Source organism: Papaver somniferum, chromosome 11 (assembly GCF_003573695.1).
Source record: "Papaver somniferum cultivar HN1 chromosome 11, ASM357369v1, whole genome shotgun sequence".
Lineage (NCBI taxonomy): Eukaryota > Viridiplantae > Streptophyta > Magnoliopsida > Ranunculales > Papaveraceae > Papaver > Papaver somniferum.
This window is the reverse complement of record NC_039368.1, coordinates 2,934,331-2,941,520: the sequence shown is the minus strand read 5'-3', so window position 1 is coordinate 2,941,520 and position 7,190 is coordinate 2,934,331.

Below are 7,190 nucleotides of genomic sequence, written 5' to 3'. Positions count from 1 at the left end.
TAGACTCTTCAATTCATGTGAAGAGTTCTGATGGTACTGGGGTTCTTCCTGCAAGTTTTGGTCATGTTGGTGGTTCTGCTTCGAGATTTGGTTATACTAATTGATCGAAATTCTACTCTGGTGAATGTAGTGTTAATCAGGATAAGGAGAAGATGTTTAAAAAGCCAGTGATTATTGATGGGAAGAAGGCGGCTTCGTTTTCCCTTGCTGATTTTGCTTATAATATCAAAAAATGTGAAGATCTGGTTATTGGGGCTTTTGTAGGTAAGCGATTATGTTTTATGCAAGTTAAGAATATTTTATATCGTCTCTGGAAACCTAAGGGTGATTTTAATATGATTGTTCATGGTGAGAAATCCTTTGTATTTGATTTTGATTTAGAGGAGGATAAGATTGTTGTTCTTGATCAAGGCTCGATTTATACTACTCAACATCCTTTTATCATTAGACCTTGGCACAAGTATCTTGAGAAGGAATTGGAAGATATCAGAACTATTCCTATTTGGTTGAATCTAAGTAAACTTTCTCTTTATATGTGGATTGCTATTGGTTTAGGAAATATAGCTAGCTGTGTTGGTACTCCAATCATGCTGGATAAGAAAACATTGAACAGGACTAGAATGACCTATGCTCGTGTTTGTATAGAGGTTGAAACTATTTGTGAGTTTCCTAGTACAATTCCTGTGTACTTGGATGTCAAGTTTGCTTTTGAAGTCTCAGTTGAGTACCCTTGGAGACCTCTCATGTGTACTCATTGTCATACTTTTAATCATTATGCTCTTCAATGCAAAGCCTTAGTGAAACCTTAAGAGGAGAAGGTACTTCAAGTTCAAAAACCAAGACCTGACCAGAATGATTTCGTTGTGAAGTCATCAAAAAGGAATAGAGATACAAAGGAAAATGAAGGTACTTCTAATGGAGGGGATGATATTGGAACCGAGTCAGCAGTTAGTCATATGGAGGTGGTGGAAACCCCTGTGCAAGCAAAGAGTAAGGTAAATTCACAACTGGTTTGTAAGTCTGCTCCAGAGGCTCTATTACTGTCTACTAATAAGTTTGATGTGCTAGTTGAGCAAGATTTAAATATTATGAAAGTGGATGGTAAAAAAATGGATACTTTTGGTAGTGATTCTAGGAATGGAGTTAGAGCACATTTTATTAAAAATTCTGGTGGTTCTGATTCTTTGAAGCTAGGATTTACTACTAAGGGTCCAGATATAAAAAAGTCTGGTAGGGGTAAGAAACCTAACCTTACCCTTTCTCATAATGTTTAAAATAGCAGTATGGAATATTAGAGATCTAAATGATCCTCTAAAGAAAGCTGAAGTTAGTTCTTTTATTAGGAATAATGATACTGAAATAATGGGAGTTGTTGAAACTCATGTCCAGAGTAAATAATGCTCATATAATTAGAAATAAGATTATGCGTAAATGGCATTTTATAGACAATTACAATAATGATGCAGCTGGGATAATTTGGATTGGCTGGAACGCAGCTGCATCATTTCTTTACTTCATTCTTCTTCTCAAGTTATTTTTGTAGAAGTTAATATTATCTCCAACATATGTTTCGTAGCTGCTTGTGTTTATGGAAGTAATGATCCCATGGTTAGGGGAAATCTCTGGCAGGACATTACTGCTTTCTCTGAAATAAATTCCAAACCATGGGTGGTTCTTGGAGACTTTAATTCCATTTTGTATTCTTCTGACAAGATTGGTGGAGCTGATATTAGACCTAGTCATTACCAAGATTTTCGCATATGTTTTAAGAATGCACAATTGTTGGATCTTCCTTACTCAGGGTGCTTCTACACTTGGTTTAATAAACATGGATATAATAGAATTGGTTCTAAGTTAGACAGGGTTGGAATGGGTGGATCAGTTTGTGGAATCAATGGCTGAATTTTTTAGTCCAGGTATCTCTGATCATTCACCTAGTGTTGCTATTATTTTTGAGAAGAGGAAACATGGCCTCCCCCATTTAGGTTTTTCAACTTCATGACTGAGGAACATGATTTCCTTAATTTGGTGAGACATGCTTGGTCTGCCAGAGTTAGAGGTACTCATATGTTTATCTTTCTTACTAAGATGAAAAATGTCAAAGCCAGTATCCTAGCTTGGAAGAAAATTAGATTCAAGAATTTTTATGAACAAGTTTGTGAGGCTAGACAAGAACTCCAGTCTATTCAAGTTCAGGTGCAAGCTAATATTTTATGTCCTTAGTTGGCTAGAAAAGAGAAAGTTGTTGTGCTGAAGTATGCCAAAGTGGCTAAGAGTCCATGAAGCAACAAAGATCTAGAGTTCATTGGCTAAATCTTGCAGACTCTAATACTTCCTTTTTCATAACTCTTTAAAATAGAGAAGATCTAGAAAAAACATTCTGACTCTTACTTCTCAAGATAATATTTTATTGAATGACGATAATGATATTACCTTGGATTGCATAAAGTTTTTCTCTGATTTGTATGATGAAGAGGGAACAAAAATGACAGATGGTCATCTTATTGAAATGCTCAAATTTGATAAGTTGGTTAGTGAAAGGGACTGTGAAAAACTGATTCAACCTGTGACCAGAGATGAAATGGTGGAGGCTCTCTCTTCTATTGGGTATAGTAAAGCTCCTGACCCTGATGGGTTTACCAGCCATATCTTCAGGTTTTGTTGGTCTATTATAGGGGATAATTTTGTTGCTGATGTGCAGAATGTCTTTGTTAAATCCAAGATTATAAGGGAAATCAACGGCACTTTTCTATCTCTTGTTGCCAAGAAAGATAACCCAAATGGTGTTGTGGATTATAGGCCAATTTCTTCTTGCACATTGATTTGCAAGTGCATTATTAAGATTATTGCTATGAGAATGAAGACTGTGTTGAGGAACTTGATTCATCCTAACCAATCATTTTTTATTAGCGGTAGATCAATCCAAGACAGTGTAATGGTTGATCATGAAATAGTTAGAAACTATCACAGAGATTTTGGAACTCCAAGATATACTCTGAAGATTGATTTAAAGAAAGCCTACGACACTGTGAGCTGGAATACCATTCTTATTACTTTACAGAAAATGGGGTTTCCTGAGATTTTCATAAATTGGATTAAGATTTTCATCAACAACTTCCAAGTACTCAGTTCTTATTAATGGATCACCTTATGGGTATTTTGGAGCTACTAAAGGTTTTAGGCAAGGGTGTCCTCTATCTCTCTATTTTTTTGTCATGGTTATGGAATTGTCGAGCTTAATCTTCCAACACCAAGTGGATCTTAAAAACTTTGTCATGCACCCTAGATGCAAGCTTACTAGTCTCAAACATCTATGCTTTGTAGATGATGTCTTGGTTTTCTTCAAATGAACTAGAGCGGCAGCTGAGACATCAAAAACATAGTATTTATTTTTTCTCTACTTGAAAAGGTTTGGAGATGAATAAACAAAAGACTTCTCTGGTTTCTTCAGTTGTGGATAGTGACTGCTTAACTGATATATTGTCATCATCTTGGAATGTACTCAGGATAATTTTCCCATTGGGTATTTGGGAGTTCTTCTTCTCTCAACTAGATTATCTTATATGGACTGACAACCTTTGATTGCTAGAGTTACTTCTAGAGTTAAGTCTTGGAAATCTAGGGACTTGACCTATGCTGGTAAGCTTCTTCTCATTAAATATGTGCTTGCTGACATGGTGTTTTTCGGGTTTTCTTGTTTCATCCTCCCAAAGAGGGCTATAAAGAATAGCATATTCAAGAGATTTCTATGGGCTGGAAGTGATTTAGGTAAGAAGAACTGCCCAGTTAGTTGGTCAAATATCTTCCATCCTTATAATGAGGAAGGCATGTGAGTGAGAGATATTGAAGTCTCAAACAATGCATCCAATCTTAGGCATCTCTGAGATATTATTTCAGGCAAGCATACTATCTGGACTGATTGGTGCTGTCGTAGAGTTTTTGACCAGAGAACTGTTGCTAAATATATGGTGATTATCATATTGGGAAATGGAAAGTATACCAAGTTCCTTACTGACTTATGGCATCCCAAGGGTAAGCTCATAGACTGGGTGGAGGAGAACATTATTCAAGAATATTTTCCTTGTAGGGATTGTACAGTGGATAATTTTGTTGATCATGGAGCTTGGAGTTTGCCTGAGTGTGCTGATCCAACTGTTGCTGATGTTTTCTCCCGGATCTCCACTGCTAATATTTGTGTTGATGTTGAAGACAAGTTGGTGTGGTCTGTCAGCCATTCATGTGAGTCTAATATGAAAGCCACTTATAAAGCTTTAGTAAGAATTGGTAATTCTGTTCATTGGGGTCCTCTTCTGTATTTTAAGTTTCATATCCCAAGACATACTTTTATCACTTGGCTTGATCTATAATGGAGACTTAAAACCATAGAAAAACTCATGCATTGGGGTCTTATGGCTTCTGCTCCTCGTACCTTCTGTGATCATCCTCTGGAAAATGAATGTCATCTTTTCCATAGCTGTGATTTCCTGCTCAAATTTGGAAGGGTCTTATTCTCAAAATGGGATTTACTAGGAATTCTTGTCAAAAATGGACTGAAGAAGTGTCTTGGTGTGTAGAGAATTTCAAAGGTAATAGTTACGTTTAGTTTCCTTTGTCAGAAGAATGGTATTGAATAGTTTTATCTATCATATTTGAAAGGAAGGAAACTCTAGAATCTTTGCTTCCAAATTTTCTTCTATTGAGGTTGTTAGTTACTTAATAATTCAGCAAGTCTGGCTCAAGATGAGTGATTTGAATTTGAAGACTGCGGATCCTGCTTCTAATAGAGAGTTTATAGCCATGTGGAGATTTGATTGTGAATTTGTTCTCAGTGTGACTATTCCTTGTACTTGGAAAGCTTCTGCTGGTTATGATATTATGATTAATATCGATGGCTCAAAAGGAGATACTTTTGCTGGATATGGTGCACTCATTAGAGACTCTCTAGGTGATCCTTTAGATTCTTCTTATGGAAGAAGCCATCCTATCTCAGTTACTACCCATGAGTTGCAGGGAGCAGCGTTGGGTCTAATGCTTGCTATTAAAATTGAAGATCAGTACATTCACCTTTGCAAAGATTCTTGGACTGTCTGCCAACTGCTTAACTGTGCTGATCCAAAACATCCTTCGAATGTTCTTCATGTCTGGAGAAGAGTTATGAACTTATTATCTAAGTTCAATTTTGTGAAGATTAATCGTTGCTACCGTGAAATTAATCAGCCTGCTGATTTCTTGTCAAAGCTTCATCCTCCTCAGAAAATTATAGAGTTGGATTTTGAGAAATTCCCTCCTGCTCTTTAGAAGATTATTGAAGATGACAAAGCTGGAAAGGTGTATTATAGGAAGTAGTTGGCCTAGCTTTAGGCTTGAGTTTTTTGGTTTTTATGTTTTTTGAGTTTTCCTGTTCGCAGTTTTGTTTTTTGTTTTCTTTCTTGTAATCTGTTAGCTTGGTTGGGCTCTCCTTAACCCCGCATGTTGTGTCAAAAAACAAAATTAAAAAAAAAAGTGCGAAACTTTTTCAATCCTCCAATTAGATTTAGTGTACTCGTATGTGGGTGTGGCATGAAGTTTACACTATCGGCATTGTCGTGTCACTTTTCATATGTACCAACCGCAAAAGTTAGCTGAAAATCAAATTCTCCGCATATAAACTAAAGACTGTCGGCACTGATTCTCAACTCCTATGTCATGCCGACTGCACAATCATCTTTGGGTATTGTCTTTATAGTTTAAACAATGCCGACCGTACCTAGTAAATTGGGCATACCTAGTATCGATATGGATAAACAATGAAGACAATACCAATTCTTAAGATTCGTCATTGGCACTGGATTGATCATTCTTCTATGACGACTAAAACTTCATTTGGTTTTTTTTTTGGCGAATCAAAACCCAAAAAGTAATTATCCTAAAAATATATAATTTGAAGCATAGTTTATCCTGATTAACTCTCACCGGAATCTATCATTTCTCATAAATATATTCTATAATTAACACTAGAAAATAAGAACCAAAATCCAAAGCTTAATCTTAACACACTTGGCGGATACTCAAAGGTAGTTCGGCCATTACCAATTTTTTCCTGATAAGGGGTTTTTCAAATTACTTCATAATCTTTTTTCTTTCTTTTTTTGAGTATCCCCCAATTTGTGAGAGTATCCCCCAATTGTGCCTTCTTAATTAACTATGTGTTAGATATAAAATTAATTAGTCTTAATTAATCATCGAAACATTAATTAGTTTTAGAATTTGATTTTTTTCGGAGGGATGTTCATTTTTCGGTGTCCGGCTATTAAAAGTTTCTGGGTGTGAAAAAAGAACTTGGAATCTTCGATCTCTTTCTTCAAGTTTTAGTTTTAGAATTTGATTTTTTTCAGAAATCTGTAGATATGATGACACATGTACGTCTAGTCTAGATTGGTATTCTTTGTTCACCAAGAACACAAACAACGGTAGATATTGGTTTTTATAAAGGAGATGTGTAAGCTCAAAAACTACTATAAGTTTCAATCATTATAGGGATCTTCGTCTGAACATTCGATGGTATATGGTATAAGGCATACTCTTGAATTTTGTACTACATGAATTGATAACTTTCTTCAAAACTTACTTTGTTAGTGTTGTTTACTTGGAAGATCCAATAACTTAGATTAGGTAAAAAAAACTCGAAAAAATAATTCAAATTGTTGGATTGACAAGCCTAAATGTTTACGGCGAAAAAATCCTCGATTGTATGCAAACATAACCATCTCTCCCTTTTTGGATAAGTTGGTAGCTATATTGTATTTTCCGCAGAGATTTTCCCTTTGCATTTTCATAATCCAGCACATAATGAATATACACCTTCCCAAAAATATTTTGAGTACAACCCCTTCGGTTCGACATCTTCAAGTCGGGTTTCATTGTATGATCATGTTTTGATAATGGTCAAATATTTAGCTGAATCATATGATTGATGAAATAATTGAGATCAATCGGCAGTCGAGAATGTCCATAATGATCTATTGTGGCTTGACAAATTTTGAAAAACTTTGTTGCTTAAAATCGGTTTACATAAATTTCCATGTCGACGGATTTTGGAAATAAACACACTAGGAAATTGCTTTCCCCTAAGAATAATTCTTTGTCCACATCCACCAATTTTGGAACACTTTCATTGAGAAAAAATCTCATTTGTAGATTTTAAATTGCGC